Source organism: Marmota monax, unplaced genomic scaffold, assembly GCF_021218885.2.
Source record: "Marmota monax isolate L192 unplaced genomic scaffold, Marmota_monax_Labrador192_F-V1.1 WCK01_AAM20220418_F8-fsc00137, whole genome shotgun sequence".
In the NCBI taxonomy this organism is placed as follows: Eukaryota; Metazoa; Chordata; class Mammalia; order Rodentia; family Sciuridae; genus Marmota; species Marmota monax.
The window spans coordinates 3428476-3455623 of NW_026692854.1; the positions used below are offsets into that span (position 1 = coordinate 3428476).

The 27148-nt window shown below is 37.6% G+C and overlaps 1 protein-coding gene across 10 annotated transcripts in view; it reads left to right on the top strand.

Annotated features, from left to right (window-relative positions):
- Klf12 (KLF transcription factor 12) overlaps positions 1-27148 on the top strand; it is a 438833-nt gene that overhangs the window by 221596 nt on the left and 190089 nt on the right. The window lies entirely within an intron of this gene.

A 27148-nucleotide genomic window follows, 5' to 3' on the forward strand; every position in this document is an offset into this window, starting at 1 on the left:
GCAGAAACCTTGAGTGTAGATATGATGAGGTTATTACAGATTTTCAGCCTCAAAAAGACCTCTGACTTATCCTACAAATTTTAATTTCTAAACAAGGACATATCAGTATCCATAACACACTGAAGGAAAAGACCTCCCAGAGACTTTTATTATTCTTATTATGAAAGTGGAAAAGGTCCTGGAGTCCCAAAAGTGAGATGAATACCGAGTTATGCCCAGGTCTGACTGGGTCATTTCTAGCTCTGACCTCACAAGGAGCCAGACGGTGATTGCAGCTGGGTCCATAGTATAGGAAGCTCTAGGTGGTGACCTGTTGGACTCCCAGAGAGTTAATGCATATGGTGGTGGTTGGTGGCTGGTGGTTGTGGTCTTTGGATACTGGTTTTTGGGATTTGTTTTGTTTGTTTTTGTTTTTAGGATTTTTGTTTTGGTTTATTATTATTTTTTTAAGTTAGCATCCTGGTTCTGGTTTAGGATGAGCAGTGAAATGCTTCAGAGACGGGGCTCCTGCTGTGAGCCCACCTTCACAGATCATTATAAGGGCCTGCAGGACATTGGGAAAGGGGGCTTCACCCAGGTGAAATTTGCCTCTCATCTGCTCACCAGGACAGAGGTTATGGGGAAGGTCTTGGCAAAAGTAGCCTCGAACTTTCCCTTGTTCTCTGAACCAGATATGATGGTGGCCTTCTACCACCCCAAAGGTGATCCAGCTCTTCCAGGTCATTGAGACCTTCCACTATTTCTACATAATCATGGGACATGCAGGTGGTGGACGGCTATGGGACTGCATCCCATCTGATGGCATGCAGGAGGAGGATGCCTACAGACTGTTCAGGCAGATCATGAGTGCCATGCAGTACTGCCACAAGCAGGGTATCATGCACTTTGACCTGAAGCCTGAGAACACCATGGCGGCAATGTTGAACTCATCAACTTTGGGCTGAGCACCAGATTCACCGCTGGGGAGAAGCTGAAGAGGATCTGGGGCACTTGCCTATACTTTGCCCCTGCACTCACCCAAGCAGAGGAATACGAGGGTCCCCCAGCAGACGTCGGGAGCCTGGGCATCATTCTCCATTTTATGCTCACAGGGAGGTGCCCATTTAGGGCAGCCAGCAGAGAGCAGCTGAAGAAGCTCATCACACAGGGAACCTATGACATTCCCCTGCATGTGTCCGATGGAGCACAGAGACTCATCAATGAGATCCTGATGGTGGACCCCATGCAGAGGCCCACCACAGAGCAAGTAATGGGGCACCCATGGCTGAGCCAGGGCAAGGGAGCTGCTTCACCCAGTCCTTCCAGTGACACACTCCCCAAACTCCCAGATCCCACAATTATGAAAGTCATGATCATCAGGGGTCACCACCCCTATAATACCTGGGTGTCTGTGGCCAGTCAAATATTTGAGACACCATGGCCACCTACCTCATCTCAAGCACCAGAGAAACCAGGGGATGGGCCCTGCACATCCTCACAGGGTCCACCCCAAGAAGTGTTCCCGTGAGCAGCAGCAGCCTGAGGAGGCCAAGCAGTCCCAGCAGAGGGTGCTGCAAGTGCCAGTGTGCCTGCCCTCCCTCTCCACTTCCTCCACATGGACACACCCCTCCTGGCCTACCTCCCAGCCTGACCTTGTGCCCAGCAGCTCATCCTCCCAAGGTTCCTCCACAGGGCAATCCCAGCACAGCAGCAGGGGTTGGAAGAGACTGAGGAGGAGGATCACCAAATGCATGTGACAACTGTGCTGCATACCCTGCTTCCGTTGGACAGTGTCCAGAAACAGAGTGGCACCAATGGAAATGACCAGCCCAGACAGACAGACTTGATGGACAGCCCAAAGACCCAGAGCCAGTTGAGGGCGACATCAATCCCTTCTCTGCAGGGATTGCAGGCAGCAGCGCATCTGTATCCACCAGCAGCCTCCTCTGCCCCCACCTGTGGAGCACATCATACAGACTGTCCCTGGGACAGGTCCCCCTGCTCTGCTCTTTGTCCTTTCTCCCATGCTTTGGGAGAATTTTATTCTTATTTTTTTTCACAAATTATATAATAAAATTGTTGTTGCAAATATTTTTAAAAGGCAGTTTTGTTTTGGTTTTGGTTTTTGGTTTTTTGAGAGAGGCCTCAGGAAGAAACCCTGAACCCAGCAGCCATCTTCTCCAAAGCCTGTGCCTCCCTCTCCTACCAACTATATATATTCACTCACCTTGAGCCAGTGTAGATGGGGAATCACTTGCCTTAAGCCAAAGTAGAGGGGGACTTGCTCCCCTTGATATAATACATATGGAGATTCTCCCTTTGAGCCAATGTAGACTTGATTCATTTTGAGCTGTTTACTTTGGCCAGAAGGAACCCTTTTCCTGGTCTTCAGGCCCCTTTTCTGAAGTATGGGGAGGGAGGGTTGCAGCTGTTGGAGAAGACACCTCTAGCAAGGCACTGGAAGGTTCTATGGCTTCATCTCCATAATCCCATGTGCAGGGAAGTGAGATCTGGGCCAGTGGCCAGTGGCCAGGGGCTGGCCTGCCTGCTACAGTGGCTGGGTTCTCCACCATATGCCATGCAGCCTCCCCACCCAACAGCTCCTCCTGGTGGCAGCTAATGTTCATGGAGAGTGGAACATCTGGGATTTGGGGAGCAGAGATGTGAAATCTCAGGGATGCTACTTACATAAAAGCATAGGCACCCATTTGGAATTGCTCTTATCTTTGGGTTCTGTTGACACTGAATTTGTAAAGTGAAGTGCACACAAAAAGTAAGAAGTACCCAGGTTAGGACAGGAGGCTTGTGTGCACGCCACCCACCCCTTGCATGTCTGCAGATCTGGGACTCCCAGAGCTGCTCTGGGCAGCTCCTTCCTGCCCTCCCCTTTGATGGTCATAAATTACTACCTTTAAAAAAAATGATTCTCCATGTATCATTTCAGTAGTTTGCCCTTTTTCACCTTGAGCCAAGAAATACTGTTTTAACCATATGCATTATTTGTGAGTGTCAGGAGATAGAAGAAGTAAGTATTATCGTGCTCATAAAAGAGGGTTTCTCCAATTAAATTTATTCAGAAAATTGCTCTCAATGTGTAAAATATAGATGTGAGAATTTTAGTTTTTGGTAGCATTTCAATAATGTTTTGGGATGGAAGCATCTTAAATAACTCCAGGTTGTATAGTTCAATTTTTTAAAACTTTAGTCTTAGAACACAGCTCCATTAGCAAATTTTTGTCTGTAGCAATATGTTTCTAAGGATCTCCTGAAGACTTCAATTACCATATGATATTTCAGTTGAAAATGCTGTGTGCTTATCAGGCCCATGTCCATGTAGATGTTCATAAGCCTGGCTATGTGGATGCCAAGGCCTGGGCAAGCAATGGGGTTCTGGACCTTCATAGTTAGCTGGCATGCTTCTAGGACAGGTACCCTGACCCTAGCAGAAACACGCAGACCTCTTCTCTCAAGCTTCACTACGTTTGATTTGCAAAAATTTAAGAAATTGAGATCAAGCATATCATAGTTATTTATTATTACCTTTATGAAGATGCAAGTCATTTTTAGTGAGAGTTAGGTAAAACAAATTACTACTTTAAAAAATAATGATTCTCCATGTGTCTACTGGATATTCAGACACTAATAGAGTGCAGACGTTAGATTTGCCAACTACAGAAAATTACTGTATATGCAAAGAAATAAAAGATCTTTCACAAAATTGAAAACATAATGAAAGACCATTGGGAATGACCAGGAAGGTCTGAAAAAAGAACCATATGGAATCCCCAAATTGGAAAATATCATTAAGGAAGTAAAAAAATGGACTAGGGATCTTAAGAAGCAGATAAAGCCACAGCTAAAGAGAGAATTAATGAACTGAAAAATACAAGAAGAATTATGCTAAAGGCAACAGATGGAAAAAAGAAAATGGAAATATGAAAGATTGACAGGCAAAATGTATATAATATCAAGCTTCCTAAAGGAGAGAGAATTGGATGAAATGTCAGTATTTGAGAACATGTTGCCTAAGAACTTTCAAAAGTCATAAAAAAACATGAATTTAAAGACTAGGAATGTACAAAGGATCTCATGTAGGATAAACAAAAGTAAGGATTTGGGTATCAGAAAAGAAATATATTTTTTTTCTTAGAGCTTTTGAGGGACTAAAAAATGGAGTTGGTGACATTGGCTAAAAGTTTGGCCATAATTATGACCTGAGATGATTTGAACAATGAAAGGGCAGTGGTAAGTGTTTTGATTCAAATTCTGGTGTGATAAAAATGAACAATGTGATAGAAAAGATCAGGAGAGTGAAGGAAAAGATCAATTCTAAACAGTGACTGACTTTCTGGATTTCATGACTACAAGATTGGGAAGTTGAGATGAAGTGATCTATGAGGAAAAGAGGTATGTTTGGTTTAACATAGCTTAAGTTTGGAGAATGGTAGTCTATTGAAATGAAAATTTCAACTAGAGAAACTTTCTTAGGATTATGTAAAGGTTCTTCTGATAGGTGTTTGATGTGGAGAAAAACATCACAAAGTTTTGTTATATATCCTGAGTTGCAAGTACAGGGATCATATTGAGTACAGTATTTCAGCATGTTACTGACTTTTGCATATGCATTACAGTGATATAATGAAAAGGATATAATACAGCAGAAATCCCATTATTGCACTAATTGGAAATCGTATTTCTGGAATTGGAATTTTCTTGTTAGCATAAATTAACAATGGAAGAATACAGGAGGTAATGTTTGTAGAAATTCTTGGATTCAGGCACAGATTTGTTGGTTTTACTTCTAATTGTGTATTTGTAAAGTATTTGTAAAGTGTTACTTCCCAAGGTTATTAATATAACAGTGAAACAATTAACCATGATGATAACAACACATTTCAACAGAGCCCCATAGTATTGCCTCAGATTTTAGCTAAACAATAAAGAAACAAAAACCTTTGACTTACACAAGTAAAACAATGATCTGAACATCAGAGGTGACTCTAAGCAAGTCAGATTTGAAAAATGAATGGGTTGTTCTAAAGGAGAAAAAAATCTTGAATATCTCAAAATTTAAATTTTTTGGTTTATAATATTTCATGAAACAAGTATATATTAAAAATAGACATAAAACCTTCATGTGCAAGTGTGTCTAATTCAGCCCCAAACAAGAATATGCAAATTAAGTGGAATCAACATTTCAGAAAGCTATAAAATTAAAATTACAGTTATGTCTGTGATGGATGCTGTTTTTTTTTTTTTACCAAGTATAAATTGCTATGAGCATGAAGGGCCACTTACTGGTCAGGTAAGGCTTCTGACCAGCCTGGTATATTGTGTTCTGTGCATTCCTGGTCTTTTCCTTTATTTGTACTACTAGGAAACCACCCTGTTGGCTCCCATTGCTATCCTGTTAAGTCAGCCTCCATTGTTTTTCTGTCAAATTAACCCTGGATGTTAAACGTATATCTTTTAATATGTTCTGAATGTTATGGTAATAAATAGGGTGACAAATTCAGATCAGTTCCTCTACATCAGTTCCTCTGCATTCAGGAACTGATCAGAATAACATATATGAAATCATATGTATGTGTGTATATGTGTGTGTATATATACATACATAGAGATATATATGTATATATGTAATAAAGTGATCTAAAATTTGGTTATATTAATTTTTAAGATCATCACTGAATTTAATGACAATTTTTTTTTTAACCAGAGATTGGTAGGATTTCTGATACTCTCTTCTTTGACTTATTTAAACCACGATTTTACCTTGAGCCTGACAGAATCAAAGTTAAGCAAACTGAGTTACTTTAAAGAACAAAATAAAACAAATCACAGGAGGGCCTATCTTTTCATCTGTAAGTGAAGTTGATAAACTTAAAAAATACTACATCATTCTGCCTTTTCCAGTGGAAATTGCATTTACTATACATTGAAAGATCCAAGAAAACAATTTCAGAAATTTCAGAGAAATGGTTATTATATAAACCAACCTGTACATCCTAGAAAACAAACTTGTTATACTTTAACTCTGGAGTATGAGGGGAGTACATTTTACTAGTGACCCATAGTTGCTGTAATTAATTCATTAAAGCTTTCGATATGACTGAGTTTTTATCTGAAGGCTGTGATTGGACAGTTTTGACTAGGTCTTTCTGGTCTAGTTTGTCTCCATTCCTAGCATTCATTTGCTTTCTAACTGCCTTGCAGAGGTTTGCTTGTGAGCCATTGATTGTAGGTGTTGTCATTGTCATTTAAAAATTCTGATTATGGTTATCTTTGATGTGGGTCATTTTCTTATATGCACCAGTATAGTATAAATAGTTTATCTTTAGTTTGACTTTGTTGTTGCTAGCGCACAAGAGAAGCAGACAATTTTGAAACTTCAGAAATTTAAACTTTTTTACATGTCTCATTGTTGAAATTTAGTGATCTACCTCTTTGAGGGTTTTGTGACTTGTTATACCATAAACATTTCAAGTAATTATTTAGTCTTATCCTTGAATTGGGCTTTAAGTTCAAAGCCTGTTGTACTTCATGCTAACATTAGTCTCCTGGAAAGACAGCCAAATTTTTCTTCTTTTACTTTATTTCTAAATATTGTGTCAAACTGATCATTCCCTTTTTATTTTCCTTGTCATGCTTTACTTAATGGTCCATCATGTATTTGTGGGGTGCTGTAATTAATTAGATTTTAGACTCTGGTTAGTGTCAGAGCTTACTGCCCAACTCTTACTGTGGGGCTCCCTTCATCCTCTCTCAGCATGTTCTGGCACACACAAGTGCCACACACAGGCAGCTGATCTTTAAAAAAAAAAAAAACTGATATTGCTTTAAAAATTAATGTGTCAATTAGACATCAGCCAAGTGAGGAGATAGCTTCTTTTAAATCATGTTACATAAAAACTGCTGTTAGCACAGATGAAAAAGTATAATGTCTTGATTTGCGAGCTAACGTTTTCATCAAGAAAATTATAAAGAAAATTTGGCCATGGCACGTGCAGAGGGACTGATCCGAATAATGCAGCTGCATCTTGTGAGGATGAACAAATGGAAAAATGTGCAGATGGATGCTTCAGCCATCCTCCAAAAGAAACCGAGAAGAAATAACAAAACTCAGGGTCACTTTGCTGGATGGCCCTTAGTTTTAGGTTTCTCCTTAGGTTAAGCATTCTTTAGTCCTGATCATAATCCTCTCATTGAACAGAGTATGGGACTCGACATCATTTTATTGACAGTCATGTCAGCAAGTTAGAATAGTCTCATTGGAAGAAACAGACTCTTAGGCATTGCCTAAGAGAAACAGACTCTTGGAAGTACTCAGACTCTTAGGCATTGCCTTTGAGGATAACATTTGAAAAAAACTAGAAGGAAGAAATATTTTAGGTTCTTGTTTTAACAGTGAATTTTTACGGTGTTGAGAAGCTTTAGTCCCTTTTAGTCGAAAGAAACTTGTAGACTCTCTCCTCACGTTATTAATTGTTTCCTTTGCTGAGAAGAAGTTTTTTAATTTGAATCCATCCCATTTATTGATTCTTGATTTTACTTTTTGTGCTTTAGAAGTCTTGTTAAGGAAGTCAGATCCTAGGCTGAAATGGTGCAGATTTGGGCCTATTTTTTCTTCTGTTAGGCACAGGGTCTCTGTTCTAGTGCCTAAGTCTTTGATCAACATTAAGTTGATTTTTGTGCAGGGTGACAGGTAGAGGTTTAATTTCATGTTGTTATATATGGATTTCCAGTTTTGCCAGCACCATTTGTTGAATAGGCCATCTTTTCTCCAGTGAATGTTTTTAGCACCTTTGTCTAGTATGACATAACCATATTTATGTGGGTTTGTTTCTGTGTCCTTTATTCTGTGCCATTGGTCTATAAGTCTGTTTCGGTGCCAATACCATGCCATTTTTTGTTACTATATCTTTGAAGTATGGTTTAAGGTTTGGTATTGTGATGCCTCCTGCTTCACTTTTCTTGCTAAGGATTGCTTTAGCTATTCTGGGTCTCTTATTTTTTCAAATAAATTTCATGATTGCTATTTCTATGAAGAATATCATTGGGATTTTAATAGGAATTGTATTAAATCTGTATAATGCTTTTGGTAGTATGGCCATTTTGACAGTATTAATTCTGCCTATCCAGGAGCCTGGTAGATCTTTCCATCTTCTGATGTTTTCTTCAATTTCTTTCTTTAGTGTTCTGTAGTTTTCATTGTAGAGGTCATTCACCTCTTTTGTTAGATTGATTCCCAGATTTTTTTTTCTTTGAGGCTATTGTGAATGGAGTAGTTATCCTAATTTGTCTTTCAGTGGATTCATCACTGATGTATAGGAATTTGTTTGATTTATGGGTGTTGATTTTATATCCTGCTACTTTGATGAATTCATTTATTAGTTCTAGAAGTTTTCTGATAGAATTTTTTGGATCTTCTAGATATAGAATCATGTCATTAGCAAATACCTATAGTTTGAGTTCTTCTTTACCTATTTGTATCCCTTTAATTTCTTTCTTTTGTTTAATTACTCTGGCTAGAGTTTCAAGGATGATGTTGAATAGAAGTGGTGAAAGAGGACATCTTTGTCTTGTTCCAGTTTTTAGAGGGAATGCTTTCAATTTTTCTCCATTTAGAATAGTGCTGATCTATAACATGAGTAGAGAGCCTACAAATTGGGAGAAAATCTTTACCACATGCACCTCCAATAAAGCATTAATCTCTAGGATATATAAAGAACTAAAAAACTTAACACCAAAAAAAATACAAATAACCCATTCAATAAATGGGCTAAGGAAGTGAACAGACACTTTAAAGAAGAAATACAATTGATCAACAAATATATGAAAAAGTGTTCAGCATCTCTAGCAATTGGAGAAATGCAAATCAAAACTACTCTAAGATTTCATCTCACTCCTGTCAGAATGGCAATCATAAGGAATATAATATAACAATAAATGTTGGTGAGGATGTGGTGAAAAAGGTACACTCGTACATTGCCGGTAGGACTGCAAATTGGTACAACTACTATGAAAATCGGTATTGAAATTCCTCAGAAAGCTTGTAATGGAACCACCATTTGACTCAGCTATCCCACTCCTTGGTTTATATCCAAAGGATCTAAAATCAGCATACTATACTGATGCAGCCACATCAATGTTTATAGCAGCTCAACTCACAATAGCTATTCTATGGAACCAACCTAGGTGTCCCTCAATAGTTGAATGGATAAGGAAAATGTGGTATATATACTCAATGGAATATTATTCAGCTTTAAAGAGTGAAATTAAGGCATTTGGTTGGAGTAAATGGTTGGAGTTGGAAAATATCATGCGAAGGAAAGTAAGCCAATCCTACCAAACCAAAGGCTGAAAGTTTTCTCTTATATGTGGATTCTAATTCACAATAAGGTGGGGGGCACTAGAAAGAGTAGCCTTACCTTAAATTAGGTAGATGAAAGTGATGGGAAGGGAGGGGAAAGGATGTGGGGATAGGAAAGATAGTAGAATGAAACAGACATTATTACTATATGTATACTGTATGACTACCTGACCAATATGATTCTGCAACATGTACACTCAGAAAAATGAGAAATTATATCCCATCTATGTATGATATATCAAAGTACATAAATGCATGCTACTGTTATGTATAACTAATGCAAACAAATTAAAAAAATTTAAAAAGGAACTTTGTAGAATGTTCTGTGTAAATGTGGCCGTGATTCTAAGTAAGTAACTCCTGAGCAGTGCCATAAGGAGGTTCTGGAAAGAGCAGCTCTGTGAGCCTGGGCATGTCACTTTGGTCTTCCCCGTGTCTGCTTCTTTTGAATTGGAGTGATCTAACACTGCCAACCCCAGGCTGACTTTTCAGAAATAATTGAGAGACCCTGTGTCAGATGGCCAATTTACAATGCCTGGCAATCTTGAATATAACACAGGAGGTCTGTAAAGGGACCAAGAAATGTGATGCTTGCCCCAGGGTAGTTGAGCATTACAAGTTTTTCAGTGCTCTCCTCCATTGTTTCTAAATCTCTTCCTCTGCTTTCTTCTCCATTCTGTACCTCTTACCCACTCCCTGATCCATCTTAAGCATATTAGGATAGTGAAAGTCCAAGTCTGTGTACACTTCTGTTATTTTACTTTTAAAAATATCCTTTGCCTATCTTTAGGATTTTGTGTGTAAATGGCACATATAAAGTTCAAGCACATGACTAAGTTCAGTTTCGTTCCTGTGGTCCCACGCTGTGTACTATTTCCCTAAAAATATTCACAGAATTTGTTTCTGTAGCCCTTAGTATGCATCCAGGAAGTTCACTTGATTCTTTTAAAAGCAACTTTAATCATAAAACAGGATCCTAGCCCTTTGGTTCACCAACATCGATGAGTGATTCATTTTAAGCTATTCCTGTTTGGGTTGACCTAACAAGATTTGTTTTCCTGTTTACAATTGTGGACAAAACCTGTGCTTTAGGAAGCCACTGACCCCAGTGCTCAGAGGGAAGAAAAGGGATGTGGTGAATTAATGTTGCTGTTCTTTATTGCTTTGCTGCATGAGGGAAGTTTCCAGTTGAGCCAAGGGAGCAAGAACCCATTAGTCAGGGACTGCTGTCACCGAGAAGATTTCTGTTCTCCATTTTGGGGAATGTATTAGAACTAAGGACTATGTATCATTTATAACCAACAGGACTGAGTGAGCTATCCTGTAATTTGGGCTGATATGTGCTCCAGCCCAGACACATGTGTGCGTACACACATACACACACACACGCACACACACTCAAATAACAGATTAATATGAAAGCAGTGTTTAGTGCTGAGGACAAGGTGGCCTCAAGACATTTCTATGGCAACAGAAAGGCCCCTACAGATATTTGTCTTTTAAAGTTGAAGCTGTTTATTAGAGGCTGCCTGTTCTACAGACTGTAATTATCATTAGGTAGAGGAGGTTGTCGAATGTGGGTGGACTGGTTGCTGGAGCTTTCTGACTGATTTGTTTAGCACAGCTTTGCAGTAAGTTTCCAGGGAATATTAAGAACCTGAGATCGTTGTGCTTCTTGTCTCTGTAGGTGAAGCCGTGACTAATTATAGGGTGTTTGTTGAAGGTGGCTAACATTTTTGATTAGACAACATAAACAAAAACATAAACACAATTCAGAACAATCAGTCTGTGTTAAGCAGTTTTAGTTTATATGAGCTTATACGGTGTAGAGAAGTATGATTTCTTTTAGGGGAAAAGACATTTCCATCAAAGCAGACTTTGAATTAATCATCTTGTCATTGGCGTGTTCTCCAAGGGTTTACAGCCTGTGATTCAGATTTATCTTCTGTTTTTACAACTAGAACTCAGAACTTCCAAGATTTTTCTTAGTTCTTGGCATAAAATTGAAAGCATATGGGCCAACAGAAATCTCTCCTTGTTTAGAATGTGTTTGAAGTGTTTTGTTTCCCTCCATTTATAGTCATGAGCAACATATCTATTAAGCCAATACAGTGTCATTGCTAATGGAAAAACATTTAGAAATTTGACTAATTTGGGTAGCAAAATTATTTTACTGCACCTATTTTTCAAGAATGAGGATTTCAATTGTAGCTTTGCAAACATTTATATTTTACTGTATGATTTGTACGGTTTCTAAACGTTTCTCTTAAGAGTTTTCTCTCTAAGTTTCTGTCGATATTTTGTGCATCTAATTGAATTTGTCATGAGTAATAACATAATTGCATAAAAACCTTATTTGGAAACCGTGTAATTATTCCCTTAATATGTAGACCTCTGAATGAATGAATTTCACTGAAGTTTAAAATTATGCCGTAATGGATCATTTTTAAAAAGTACTAAAAGTTTTAGGATGTGTTCTCATGGTAGTTACTATAAGTAGCAATTAATAAAACTTTTGAAAAGTGATTAAGAACAAGATGGTTTTGCCTAACAGGTACAGTGGAATAGCATATATGAATTTTCTCTTTAATATGTGAAGGTCTAATTAGGTGCTAACTCTTCCTTGGCAAAGCATGGTTTTGCTTGAATAGTTTTATATTCATGTATGGCCTAAACCTCTAACGATGACTAGAGCTCCAATTGAACAATGTTAGTTTGGTAAAGTATAAACATGAAACAATTTTATATTATTCTTGAATTCATTAGGAAATTCCTGTCCCTTAATTGGCATGGCAGTTATTTTTTATAATTTATTGGTGACTTGGATATTTTAAAAAAGCAAGCTTTCATTCCATTTCATATTTCAGTCTTACATCTGGCTTTAAGCTCCTCTCTTGTCCAGATGGCTTATAGGAGGGTAGTAAATTCTGCCTCTCTACCGTTCTGTGTCTCACTTTGGAATCTGTTGCAGGGGAAGAGGGGTCACATTAATGGTCTCTGGGTCATTTCCTTCTTCCCTTTCAAACAGGGATGGGGGCGAGAAGGCAGTAGTGGGAGACTGTTTGCAGTCTTGACCTAGCTTGGTCTAGTTCTTTGCTACAGGTGACCTAGTGATGTGGTGTTCTTCATAGAGAGGCAGTTACCTTGCAGGCCATCTTATCAAAGGACCTCATAGAGCAGGGCAGCCACGCTTCCCCTCCATCTGCCCATGGTGCCTGTCTCCCGCCCCCTTTCTAGACAGAGTGTGGCTTACTGGGATTCTCCTGGGCAGCTCCATGTGTAGTTTCCTGATGTGGGACATCTGATGCAGCATGCCCTTTTTCTGCCCATCTCCCTGGACCCCATTGCCACCCAAACATACGACTCATCACCTCTTTCTACTACACTTGCCTTGTAGGGTGCAAGCCCAAATTCCTTGTCCAGTTTATTTTAATCACAGGATTCTTATATCATTGTACTGCTAAAGGGTGGGAATTTCGGCTGGGCCCTAATTCTTCTACCCTTCCTTCAAACTGGCTCTGTCTTACTTTTTTCCATTTTTTCATGAGGGAAGGGTAATGGATAGGACATATTTCTTAAATGCATGTTTGGTCAAGGATTGAGATACATTTCTCTCTTTTGCAGGGAGCATGATATTTATGGTAGATTCTAGTTTACCATATTCCATTTACCTTTGGTTAGGGCAAAGAGCTCATCACCCACCCATCTACCTGTCCTCCAGGTAGATGATGCATGAGTCTTGGATTCTCTTCCTTTTCTACCTAATTGTTTCCCTATGTACGCCACAAGTGGGCCAGGGTTGGATAATGGTTATGAAAAGCAAAGCTTTTCCTGCTACTTCATGGAGAGTCCTTGGGGAATTGTCCGACCCCAGATATTTATGAGTCTTTTAAAACAGGAAATGGTTTATCTCACTTTATCTTGGGTTTTGGGTAGTGGACAAATCTAGTAAAATAGAAAACATCCTACAAGAACTCTACAACAGGGTTTTCTTAGAGAGAGGGAGGGAAGGAAGGGGGGGTAGGAAGGGCAAGAGAGAGGGTGAGTGTGTGGGGTGGGGGAGGGGGGAGAGGGCTGAGATGTAATTCAGTGGGAGAGCACTTGGGTAGCTGCATGAGGCCCTGAGTGGATCCCCAGAACTATACATAAATAAGGAAAACAGAGATTGTGAGGTGGGGAGAAGAGAGAAAATACAAAATGTCACTTGGAACCTAATTCTGCAGAAGCTTATCTTCTGTCGTATCACTCTTTCCATTTATAAAATTATGCAATCATTTCTCAGTGTCTTATTAAAAAAAATCTGATTTAGGGATGTAAAACTTCATAACCCGACATCAAACTACACTCTCTCCATTCCTGCTCGGTCAGGCTATTCTAGCTCCCTGTGACTCCGTCTTCACTGGTGTATCCCTGACACACTCTCTCTGCTCCATGTATTGCTGTCCACTCTTTATTTGTCACATGGCTCATAAGTACCCTGTGATCTTTCTCATCAATGTTAGCATCGCTGGCCACCCTCTATGAAGCACTAAGGCAGCAGGCATAGATCAAAACCCCTAGTTTCCTTTCCTGATATTTCAAGTCTCTAATATAATTTCAAACATGAAAAGTTCCACTGTCTACACCAAATGCATAGGAGGAAACATTGTGGTATGTGAAAAATATTACCTGGTTGCTTGGAGGTTAGTGTTGTTTTAAACTGCCTGACTTCTGCATTCCATTGGGAAATTACCCAGTTCTTTGGCATTTAGGGGATTTGTTTATAGTACAGTCTTTAGCAGTTCTAGGGTCTTATGAATCAAAAAAAGAAAGAAAGCAAGAAAGAAAGCCTTTTCATAACCTCAGACATCTAGAATAGCTTTCAATCTGGAATGTGAGGAAGAGCAAGAATGTGGCAGCAAACAGGCAACTTCTCATTATGCAGCAATGGCGGACCTTCTGGAATGCTGAAGAGCCACAGATTCGACTCTGACTGTACTTGTGTGGTTATTAACAGGAGGATAACTGAAAACAAAGAAAAACATTTGTTGACTGGTTTTATTAAAATGCCTTGAGATTTTGGATGGAAGTCAAGGACTATAGAATTAGGAGGAAAAGGAAATAGGAGAAAGAAGAAAAAGGAAATTTATTGTTGAATAAGAATTATTACTCAATAGTCTTCTTGGTAGTTTTGATAGAAGTCAATAGCTATGCCTTATAAAAATTATAAAAACAAAACCAGGACCTATTTAATACTGAATATTGGGATGAGTGTCTTATTTCTAGCTAATAGTTAATAGAATATTTAATTTAAAAATAAATATAAAAGAGTTTCCATTAAAAGTCGGGAGATAAACTGCTAACAAGTCATCATTTTCACTATTTTGAGAAAATCTAGTCGGCATGTACATGGAACATAAATAAAAAGTAGTAGGTAAAGTAGATAAAATTCTGTTAATTTGAAAGAAACTGAATACCTCCAGTTAGAGGAAAAAGGTAATTAAATGACTTGAGTTTAGTAAAGTAAGCATGCTAAAGAAAAATGCACACATATGCTTTTTTAAATAACTAAATTGATAATATAGTAGCACTTTAGGTAACAACCTACTTTGAACTACCTTAAGATAAAAGAAAAAAAGTTGATATTGGGGTTCAAGAGAGTCTCTGAGATCCCTGTAGGCTCTAAAGACCATCATCTGTAAGTGCCCTGTAAGTGTGTGTCACTTACAGGGCACCATTACACTGAGTGCTTGATATCCCAAGTATATGTGCTGGTGTGCACATGTGGTTTGTTTCAGTGAGCTTTTTTTTTTTTTTTTTTTTTTTGCTGTTGTGACCAAAAGACCCCAGCAGAACAATTATAGAGGAGGAAAGGTTTATTTAGGGACTCGTGGTTTCAAAGGTCTCAGTCTATAAGAGATGGTATCCATTCCTCAGGGCTCAAGATGAGGTAGACATCATGGTGGAAGAGTGTGGCAGAGGGAAACGGCTCACATGATGATTAGCAAGTGGGGAGATACATATGAGAGAGACAGATACACCTAACACACACCCCCCACTCTCCAGACACAAAATATACCCCATAGCCATGCCCCACCTGTCTCCAGTTACCACTCAATCTCATCAGGGATTAATTCACTAATTAGTTTAAGGCTATAACCAAATCATTTCTCCAAACCTTCTTGAATTGTCTCACACACAAGCTTTAGAGGGACACCACATCTAAACCATAACATGGTTGGTAGGCATCTTGAAATTGAAAACAATTTTATAATTTTTGAGTGCTTTAAGTGCTAGTCTTTACTGAAGTCTCAGTGGAAGGCTTTGGCAGACTTTAAGAAGGGTAAAGAAGGGGAGAAAGAAGGCCACATCTCTCACCAACTTAGGGTGCGTTTTTCAGCTGTGGTTGCATCTCTGTCCAGCACTTGAGACAGCCCTACTGTTGCTCCATCTCCCTTAGGATGACACCAGTCTTGTATTCTGACTAAAGTATCTCCTTTCTTTGCCTTTCCAGTTCTCCGGATAGAAGGACCTTTTGGCTTTTACTGTTGCTAATCTGGCTTACTTCATTGGTCCTCTTTTGACCTTTCAACTCTATTGTCATCTGCATTTAATTTCCTCTATTAAATATCCCTCAGTGCACCTATTTCTTTACTGGAGACTGAAATTTTACAAGCACATTACTGTTTTCCATTATTTATTTGTTTTTAAAATCCTATAGGACAATACCTGATGAATAGTACATGATCAGTATTGTTGATTGAATGCATTCTAAGACAAAGAGGCCAAAAAACAGATTGATCAAATTATTTGCAGATATTCAGTCAACAAAAGCAGATGAGAAGATCCACACTGTATACATAATTAAATTAGATCACATGCATTGTGTTTGTTTAGTTATTAGAAAAGAGATTCAGAGGTGCCCCTTTCTCTGACCCAGTGCTAATTGGAAAAGCATCACAGAGGTGTAGGTCAGGGATTTTTGGAAGAATGTGTTTTCAAGATAAGATGTTAAAAAAAAAGTTAGCTTTGGGACTGATAAGCAGTCAGCAAAATAAGAGTTTGTTGTGGTGAGGTTTCTGTTGTTTTTTCAGCTCTCTCTTCTGAACACAGCATATTGTCTGAACAAATTAGGCATTAAAAGTCTATTTCTATAGTTTCTTTTAAAATTATAACAAAACCAATATGTTCTTTTTGCAAGAAAAATTCAAAATAGATTAGCCAAAAGGAATGTCTTCACTCCACCCATCCACCTCCCTTTCCATGAAACCAAGGTAAATGCTTTATTGCAACTGAGACAAGGGTCTGTGCATATATTTAAACTATGCAAATTACATGTTGCTATGCAAATTGATTTTTAACCTTTCTTCTTATTACAGAGAATAACTTAAACCTTTTTCCAGTGATCCATACCACTATGCCATTAAAAAAGAAAGAAAAAGCTAGCTGTAAGAACTCTGTTGTGTGGATACAGCTTGTTTGTCTGTTTTCCTTACTAATGGGCACTTGATTTTTGACATTGGCTTCTATCCTAGCAGATGTCAACCTTAAGTAAAATAGGCAGAGCTTGACTGTTTTTTGCCATAGTTCCCTAACATTCTTATTAACTCTCTGCTAGAGTAGGTAAAAACCTTAGCAGCTATGAAATTTCTGCAGCTTTCAAGTACACCTGAATATATGTGTGAACATTTAATTCTAGCATCTTTCAATAAAAGTTCATCTTTCAAAATCAGTTTTCTTACTTGACAACAGAAGTACCATTCTATTGCTGTTTAAGAGTGCACAGTTCAACCCGAAAAAGTGAGATCCTGTGTCTTTTACTAACTTTTAGCCTTCTCTTGGTGTCCTCTTACTATTGTGGGTTATTCCAGAGTACTATCCAGTTTAGGAGAGATCTCTTATAATAAAGAAGAATTTGTAGATTTTAAAATCAAGCTTTCCCCAAATATCCAAATCCAAGTCTTATAACTCATAACTCTAACACTGGTAAACAACAAACTAGGCCTTAAGGTAAATACCAGCCATGAACTGCTTGTAGTAACACAGAAGTAAATGATTGTGAATGAATGCCATTGGTAAGTTGACCATACATGGCAGTAGTAAGAAGCCAAGTGCTAAAATGTTGAGCACCACTTGGGAAATGGTCACTTTGGTTTTTGAGTCATTATTACCTTTTGTTGGAAGATAATGTGACATTGCTTAGGAATTTGTGTGTTATTATCCTGGCTTTCATATAAGAAAGAGATAATTGATCTAAACATGGGAACTATAAACAGAAACTTTAGAAATAAGAGTTATAGGAATACTATAATCTTACTATTTTCTCCCCAGTCATCTATATATGCACAGCACCTACATCTTCAAAAGAAGACCAAATTTGTGGTATAGAAACAGCCCCACTCAGAAAAAGATTATAGCATGTATCTCCACTTGGGTTAAGAAGGCATAGAAATGACTAATTATATAAGAAGTGTTTTCTTCCCAAACCAAACCTGCCTTGATTGTAATTCTTTTGAAAGCTTACTTGTCCAGAACTCATCATTTCCAATGATTGTTGCAAATTGTATTTCCTTAGTCCACTTTTAAGTTTCATTTTAAAGGCAGGAGTAATTCAGTTACTGAATGTATGAATTTAAAAAAAAAATGGACTGGTGACCTTTATTTGTACCAACCTTAATTAATTCAGCTCTTCAGAGAGGAGGAGACAGCCCTTACTGTAGTTCAATCCAGGCAAATGGGATTTTTATTTTTGCATAACAGTAGTATAAGAGGCAGTCTGTATTTCTGAAGTATATAATCATATATTTTAAATAACTTTTGACTTTTAATATGAAAGTGCAGATCTATTGACCAGCTTATTATTGTGTTCTTTCCTAACTTAACTACTCATAAAAGTATATTTGTATATAAGTACATACTTTCTGAAAATTTAGAAAGCACTAGAATAATATTTTCTATTCTTAGTTCTATTTTTGTTCTTTTAATTTTTCTTCTTTATTCATTGAAAGAAGTGGGATATCTTAGCAAAATTTATTTACATAGTTTTATATGTCAACTAAAAAGTTAGAATTCAGATTCTTGTTGTTGTTTACATAGGTATGGGTTCCCCCCATCTTCAACATTAGCAATGTATTCATGTAAAACTATAAGGTTCTTTTGATTTTTTTTTGTAAGTCGAACATTTTATTGCACATTGTCAGACCAACATTGTAACAAATACAAAGATCAAATTGGGGTTGTAGCTCAGTGGTAGAGTGCTTGCCTAGCACATGTGAGGCACTGGGTTCAATCCTCAGGACCACATAACAATAAATAAATAAAATAAAGGTATTTTTAAAAAATCAAATTGGCTCTTATTTGTGATTCTAGAATTGTACAACATTTCATTCTATAAAGTTAAGTGAGTGTTCTATGAATTGAACAGAGGCTAGCTTTAAAGCAGAAAAAGGCTGAACAAAGCAGAAACAGATTGGTCATTTCAAACTTACTTTCTTTGTTGGGTTAAAACAGAGGGGACTTCCTTATTACCCTTAGTAAGGTTGACTGAAATCTCCTGATTTTTGTTTTTGTTCTTTAAAACCGGTCTGGTTTGACTCCACAGTTTAGCTATTATGAATTGTGCTGCTATAAACATTGATATGGCTGTGTCCCTGTAGTATGCTGTTTTTAAGTCCTTTGGGTATAATCCGAGGAGAGGGATAGCTGGGTCAAATGGTGGTTCCATTCCCAGATTTCCAAGGAATCTCAATACTGCTTTCCATATTGGCTGCGCCAATTTGTAGTCCCACCAGCAATGTATGAGTGTATCTTTTTCCCCACATCCTCTCCAACATTTATTGTTGTTTGTCTTCATAATTCTGACTGGAGTGATATGATATCTTAGAGTAGTTTTGATTTGCATTTCTCTGATTGCTAGAGATGATGAGCATTTTTTCATACATTTGTTGATTGATTGTATATCCTCTTCTGAGAAGTATCTGTTCAGATCCCTGGCCCATTTGTTGATTGGGTTATTTGTTTTTTTTTTTGTTTTGTTTTGTTTTTAGCCTTTTGAGTTCTTTATATACCCTAGAGATTAATGCTCTATCTGATATGTGAGGATTAAAAATTTGCTCCCAGGATGTGGGCTCTCTGTTCACCTCACAGATTGTTTCTTTTGCTGAGAAGAAACTTTTTAGTTTGATTCCATCCCATTTATTGATTCTTGGTTTTAATTCTTTCACTATAGGAGTCTTATTAAGGAAGTTGGGGCCTAATCCTACATGATGAAGATTAGGGCCTACTTTTTCTTCTATTAGACACAGAGTCTCTGGTTTAATTCCTAGGTCCTTGATCCATTTTGAGTTAAGTTTTGTGCATGGTGAAAGATTTGGGTTTAATTTCATTTCTAGTCAAGAGATTTATATGAACTTAGTTTCCACGATTTCTAGTAGTATTTCAGTCTTTGACCATATTTCTAAGTGATTTTTCCAAGTCACTATGAAGCCGTCATAGTTAAACTGTTTGAAATAAATGAAGAGCATGGAACTTGTCAGACCAGATTAAAGAATCAAGTTTTGAGATCTCAGAAGACTCCTAAAGTCTGAAATTTCTTGTATTTCAGATGCCATAGAAAAGTTCATAAAGCATAAAATATTTATTTTCTGTGGAAGATTGGTTCCTTCTGAATAGTTTCAATAAAATATATGTCTTTTCCTTTCTCCCTTTTCTGGACAATGTCTTACCATACTGTCTTTAAGAAATGGAAGCATGATAACCTTTCTTAACTAACACAGATGAAAGAAAAGGAACATGTACAGCTCTACTATTAAAAGTTTTTATGAAACAATGAATGACAGAATAACGCATGCTGTTGGAGTTGTCTTTAGTATTTTGAATAGCAGCAAGATCATTTCCCCACCAAAACCCTTCTTAAGTAAGAGGCAGTCTTAATGATTTTAGCAAATCTATCATAATGAAAGTATCAGAATGTCATTTTAGTGTAAATTATTTTTATCTAAAAAATGGTGTTTCAGATACATAAAAATCAGTTATTTCTTTTATCTAACTAATATTAATTTATAAAATGTCAGAATACTATGTATTGTCATTTCTTATCATGTAATCTTTTGGTTTGGTTTTCCCAAGAAAACTATTCCAGGAATCATTTTCTTACTCTAGGGGATAACGTTTGGCTAATGTCAGATAAATGTTTATTCTAGAAGTTACAAAGATTTTAAAGGTCTTTTAGATGAATGCATAATAGCAATAATTTCTTTTAAAAACTAGTGTGGACAAAATGAAGCTTTCTTAAAAAGAGAGATAGAGAATATACTTATTTATTAATTTCTCTAGCTTTGTCATATTACATTATCTCCAGTGCTTTGTATGACTTTAAACAATTTATCTAGATTGAAATTGGGCAGTTATACTTGCTCTGTAGCACACATATCACCTATTTTTTTTGTGTGTGTTTCTGTTAATGATTAAGTTTTTATGATCTGAACTAGTGAATGGCTTTTGGGGGGACAGTGCTGTGGATCAAACCCAGGGCCTGGTGCATGCTAAGTAAGCGCTCCACCACTGAGCTACATACCCAGCCCATAGAAGTGGGTTTGATCTGATGTTAAAAACAGCAAAAAAAAAAAAAAAAAAAAATCCAGGCTTGGTGGGTTATGCCTGTAATCCCAGCAGCTCAGGAGACTGAGGCAGGAGGATTTCGAGTTCAAAGCCATCCTCAGCAACATCTAAGTGCTAAGCAACTAAGTGAGACCCTGTCTCTAAATGAAAAATACAAAATAGGGCTGCGGATGTGGCTCAGTAGTTGAGTGCCCTTCAATCCCTGGTACCCCCCACCAAAAAATAAACACCAAAAAATGTATACTTTACTCATTAATATTTTGAAGTATCAGTGGATTTGTTTCTCTGCTTTGTGATTTGGCTACTGACCTTATTCAAAAAGAGTCCTTGCTGTGTGTCCTGTTGCTACTGGCTTTGTCAGTTTGCTTGCTACTGAGCACAGATTTATGTGGAAGTAGGGAATACCCTGAAAGTTTATACTCATGTATAAAATTGTTGGAATCTGTTGGACTCTAGCCAGAATGGCAGGCCTCTTGTATCCAAAATATTGTTGGCATGTTGAACATAAATAGAATCTAGAGGATAAAATTTCAGACTTTCATCCTCTTAACACCTCTGTAGATTGATACCTGGTGACCTCTTTCTCTATTTGAAACCTGCCTTCATGATGCACCTGCAAAACAAAGGCATTGATTCTAACTTCTCACACCACCTCTCTCCATCAAAACTGTAGTCTGCCTGTCTTATCTATGCAGGTGGCCACAACTTCAAGTTTCTTAATCCAAAATCATAGGAGTTACCTTTGATTCTCTCAGTCATCCTCCACATCCAAATATGCCTTTCGTCTAAATTAATTCCACCTTCTAGTTGCTCACTCAAGACTTCACTAATCATCTCTTAACTGGTTTCTTGAATATCCACTCTCACCTCTTCAACTTATTCTCCACCTAGCAGATTTTTCTCCCAAACTTAAGTCTTCTCAACATCTTAACATTTCCCCTAGAATAAATGCTTTTCATTCATAGTTTGTGGCCTTTCCCTAGAATGAATGATGAGAGAAAGGAATCAATGGCAGCCCCTCAGTTTTGGCCTTGAGCTATTAGGTAAAGGTTAATTCCTTGATGATCTGTAGGGCAGGCTGGTAAGAGACTGCTTTTTGCAGAGGTGAGAAATTAGGAGTATTGCTCTGAGTTTGTTACATTTGGATGTTAAATGAAGATCTCAGGTGCATCGTTGGCTATGAATCTGTATTTGGAGATGGAATTTTCATTGTGGTTGGCATGTTGATATATGAGATTACCTAAATGAGTGTAGATTGAGGGTTCATGACTAAATTGAGGCATGTCAGCAATAAGAGTTCGAATACAATAAGTGGAGCTGACAAAGAAGTTGAAGATTGGCAGAGGTACAGACCAAACAGAGAAACAAACAAAACCTCCCACAAGCCCAGGAAAGTGTGGTGCCACAAATGTCAGCAGAAACAAATCCTTAAGAAGAGCTGATTGCTCAGCAGAACTGACCATTGCTGAAACATCAAGATAAATGCAAAGAAGTAAATAATGGATTGGCAACCAAGAGATCCTGTGTGCTCCTGACAAAAGGATTCTCTGTAGCCACTGTTGTGGCTTTTGAAGTTTCTATATATATTCATTCAAAATTAAAAATCTTTCAGTCACACTAGTCTTTCTTCACGTCTTCATGGCCACAAGGGGCTGGTGTCTCCTGCTTTGGACAGTGTGGATACAAGGTTTGTCCATCCCTGCAGGAAGGTCTGTGGCTTAGTTCTCCTGTGGTGGGGAGATGCAGGCTCTGCGAGGACAGTTCTCTTCTTGTCCTGATAGCCTCTTCTTCCTATGGAGAGAGTCATGGCTGGAGGAATAGCACCATGAGGTCCTTCAAGACACAAGGTCTAGTGTCCTGATCTAACTGGAATCCTGTCACAGTGCAGTGGAGGTGAAGAAATAATGGTTGGAGTTAAAGATGTGGCCTATAGACAGCGCTGGTTCTGCACAATGAAAGTGACGATCACAGGTCTTTTCTTTCATCAAACGTTAAGTATTAAGTTATTTTCACCATTGACACCTCGGGGATGTCAAGGACTGGAGGGTTGTGAGGGCTTGGGTCATTTATTTAGTAAGCAGCACTTATGCAGCCTGAAGATGGATAGGATTCAGACCTACAGGGTGATAGTGACAAGTCCTTCAGCTGAGGGAGAAGGATCATATAATTACTTAAATGTCCTTTTTCCAAAAAAAAAAAAAAAAAACATTTAATTCTCACAACAACATTAGTAGGTAATGTTAATATCTTCATCTTATTTAAGAAATGAGATCGGTAGGCAAGCTGAGGCTTTGTTCTGCAGATGTTTAGAAACCAAACAGGGGAATTAAAGTTTTAACACCCGTCCCCCCAAGACTGTTGGTTTTCAGCTTCATCAAATTTGGGGAAGGTGCCTCAGAAAGTCTGACACTTTCTTCACATAACTGGTATCTGTCCTTCAGTTGGCTGTCCCTCTCTTTTAGCAGAGTTTATGCTTCACACTGGAAGAGCTGCTGCCTATATGGCACCTGATCTGAATTTAATATCCAACAAAAAAAGAATGCTTTGCTCATAGCATGTTAAAATGTGTTACTTCATAAAGATTACCACGCAAATGCTCTACTTTTGTTATACCATTCCATGCTTATTATAAGAGTTATAAGCTCCTTGTGGTAAAGATGGGTATAGCTTTGCTTTGCCCGGGAGTTCCCTGCCCAAAGCTTTGCAAATAATTTGACATTAAGTAGCTATAGTTTGGACTGAATTAACTACCAAGTTAGGCTGCTGTCTCAGTTTCGGGCTAGTATTATCCCCTAATCTGTTTTCCTTTTGTGTTTGATCTCATGGTGTCCTTCCCTGTCCCTTCAATGTACTCCCCCCCCCCCAAAAAAAAAGGAAGAAAGAAATGCTATCCTGTTTATGCATGACAAGTTATCAATTTGGCAATGACATTTAAATCATTTGTTTTCCACAGTACCATGTCATACTTTTCTAAGGACTGGTGCTTCAGTGAAAGGGAACCATTCATTTCTTTTCCCCCCTCATGCAAGTAACTCTTAGTTTTTAATGAGTTCACTGCTATTCTTATTGATGTTGCTTCTTAATAAAAAGAAACAAAGTAAGTCATAATCTTTTATTTAATACCCACCAGTGAACTTCAGAATGCATGAAAAAGTGGGGGAAATATAATGTTGATGTTAGACATGGTAATTATTTAGGGAAGAAATTCTTAATTTAGCAGTCTGCCCCACAATGATTGAATTAATAAATTTTGCATTTAGGGATGATTGTTTTAATTTCACTGAGGACAGTTTACAAAGACACTAATATAACTACACAATGGAAAGAAAAATGAAGAACAAGTACGACTCCTGCTGGAAAGCCTGCCAAAGCAAGAGAGAGTTCCCGGATTTGGTCTCCATGTGATCCTGGTGCTTGTCACCTTCAATAACCTGCTTTAATTCATAAATGATGGACTCTGTTGATGGATGAGACTTAGAAATGTTCATAAGATTAAAATATCAAAACATAAGAGGCATTGATTTTGGATTTTCTTATTGGCTCTTGCAATTCAAATACTCTAATTCTGCCAGGCTACCTCTGCAGTAAACTATGGGCTGATAGAATATGATTACTTAAATGTCCTTTGGCCAGTAGAAAAAAAATTCAGAGTCTATAAAATCAGGTTTTATAGACTGCACTTGACATTTTTCATAGAATGTTTTGAAACAAAAACCTTAGGTGTCAGGCCTTTGAAAACTATTTCTGTCCTTATTCACTAAATTCATTTGCTTGTTTTGAAAAGGATTATTCCGTTCCTTAAATCCATATACATTTGGTACAATAAATTAAAATGTAAGTGCACATGTCTTTATTTTTGTAATTTCATTTGAGTCTCTATGTGACTATATTCTGGATGGCCATAATTGTCCAAAAGTAAAAACAAACAAACAAACAAACAAACAAAAAAACAGAATGATTTAGGAAAATAAAGTTCAGAAAACTCCAAAACAGGTGTCTTTTTCAAATGTTACACAGGAGTTATATAAACTTAAGGGTTTGTCTACCAAGGTTAGTATTTCAAGTGCATTGATGGGTGTACAGGCAGTTTTAGTCCTGAACCCAACCAGGGAAGAACAAGGAGGGGACCCCCCACCCCATCCTCACCTGGATCCCAGCAGCCCTGCACTTCCTCTTTGAAAAGTAGTGAAGGTAAAATTAAATGTGAGCATTCCATTCCACAAGCCCTTAATTTTAAATTTTCTTTGTATTTTGCAGACAAAGCCACACATCGAGCTCTTCATTTCTGGTTTGCAGTGAAATTTGTTATTGTCATATAGAGAACATAATGCCATATTACTTGAGTTAAGAATTAGTTCTACCCTCCATTTAGCACTCTAACATAAAAACTGGGAAAAGAACAATCATGGCCCTGTGGTGGAAAGAGGACAGGATTTTTGTAAGTTACCTGTACATTGATAAAGGAAAGCCAGTGTGGAAAATTACGTCTGTCAGTATAAATGAGACCTTGCATATGGTGGGTACTTTTTACTACTCTGTGTGATAAGCAACATCTTTGACTTTGGTTTCCTTAGTATTTATATGATGTCTTTGCTTGGATTTTGTTTTTGAGTGAATAGGTTGGAATATTTTTTGGCTCTTCAGCATTAATTATAAGGAAAAAGAATGAAGAAATGACAGTAATTTCTGCTTTAAGCTTTAGGAAACATTTTTTTAAAAAATATTATTTAAAATATTTTTATCTTGCACAGAAAATAGTATTTGATCACTATGTACAATACCAAAATGCATATGTAAAAATTAAATTTGTCTTTATAAATCTGTTACAAAAATGGAATAGTTTGCCTTAATTCACCCTTCTACAACATACTTAATTCTTGTTTAATTTTCATTTGGTAATGTCTCCAGAAATTTGACTTTGATTTTTTTTTTTTTGATCTCCAGGGAAGATAAAAAAATTGAGGTATTAATGATTATACATTTGGGCATTTGGGAATACATTTGGTACAATCAATTTGGGCATTAGTGATTATAAATAAGTACATTAAAATTTTTCATCTATTTTATACATTTTAAGATATCAGACTTTATTAAAATTATGTGCATGTTTTATTTTTTAATGTAATAATAAGGGAAACGTATTTCTTAATAATAGTGTCTATGCTTTCTTAAAGACAGAGATACTGTGTGGGTATTTTTCTTTAAACAGGCCATGGTATTTTTCCCTCCCATAATAGTTCTGTTATTCACACTAGGTTTCTGATTAAAACAAAACAGACAGAAACACCTCACCACCACCACCACCAAAACCAAACAATCCCCTCCCCTCCCCCCCCCATTGAGAATAAAGCCAAGAACCTGAAATTTAGAAAAATTGCCTTTGAGAGAGCAGCAGTGTTTACGCACCTGTGAAATAAAGATCCCACAGCCCCTTAAAGTCCTATTTATTCTAATTTTAGGCACCAGTTTCAGTTTTGCCTCAGGTTTGTTTTGCTTTCCAGCTCTCTAAGTAGTTTTTTGAAGCAACAAATTTGGAAGTGAATGGGTAAATCCTGGTGAATCATGACTAGAGGCATCTGGAAGCTGCAGGAAGTGACAGAGTAAACCCCATCACTACTTGGAGGCAATTCCTCTCAGGGACCTAAGACCCATCATAGACCTTTAAGAGGAATAATTCTTTATAAAATTTTTTATAAAGAATTATTTTTTCTCCAAACTTAATGACCTTGTTGAGTTGTAATTTGAGACATAAACAAAACTTGAATTCTCTTCTGATTCATTAAACTCTCAGTCTAGAGTCTAATGTTCATCAAATATGTTGAAAAGTTAGGTTTGTTCATTGGGAGAAGAAATACAAAGCCCCAAAACACTTCCTGTGCTCATGGATTCCATGTTTAATTGGGGTGGCAAGGATGTAAATAACGATAGCATGAGGGCTATGTGTCAGGTTCTAGGTACACATGAGTTGATGTGGGCCAGAAAGGACGCATGTGCCCAGTGGATATTGAGGAGCATCTCTGAGAACTGACCTTGGGCTGAGTGAAGCAGGAGTGGGCTTAGTCTGGCAGAGGAGGTAGGGAGGCATGCTCTAGGCAGAAGAAATAGCAGGGAACTGAAGAAATAGGACTTATTTGAGAAGCCTGAGGAGTTGAGGAGATTGAGAGAGAGTTGGGTAAGACAGGGCTAGCAAACTTGTTT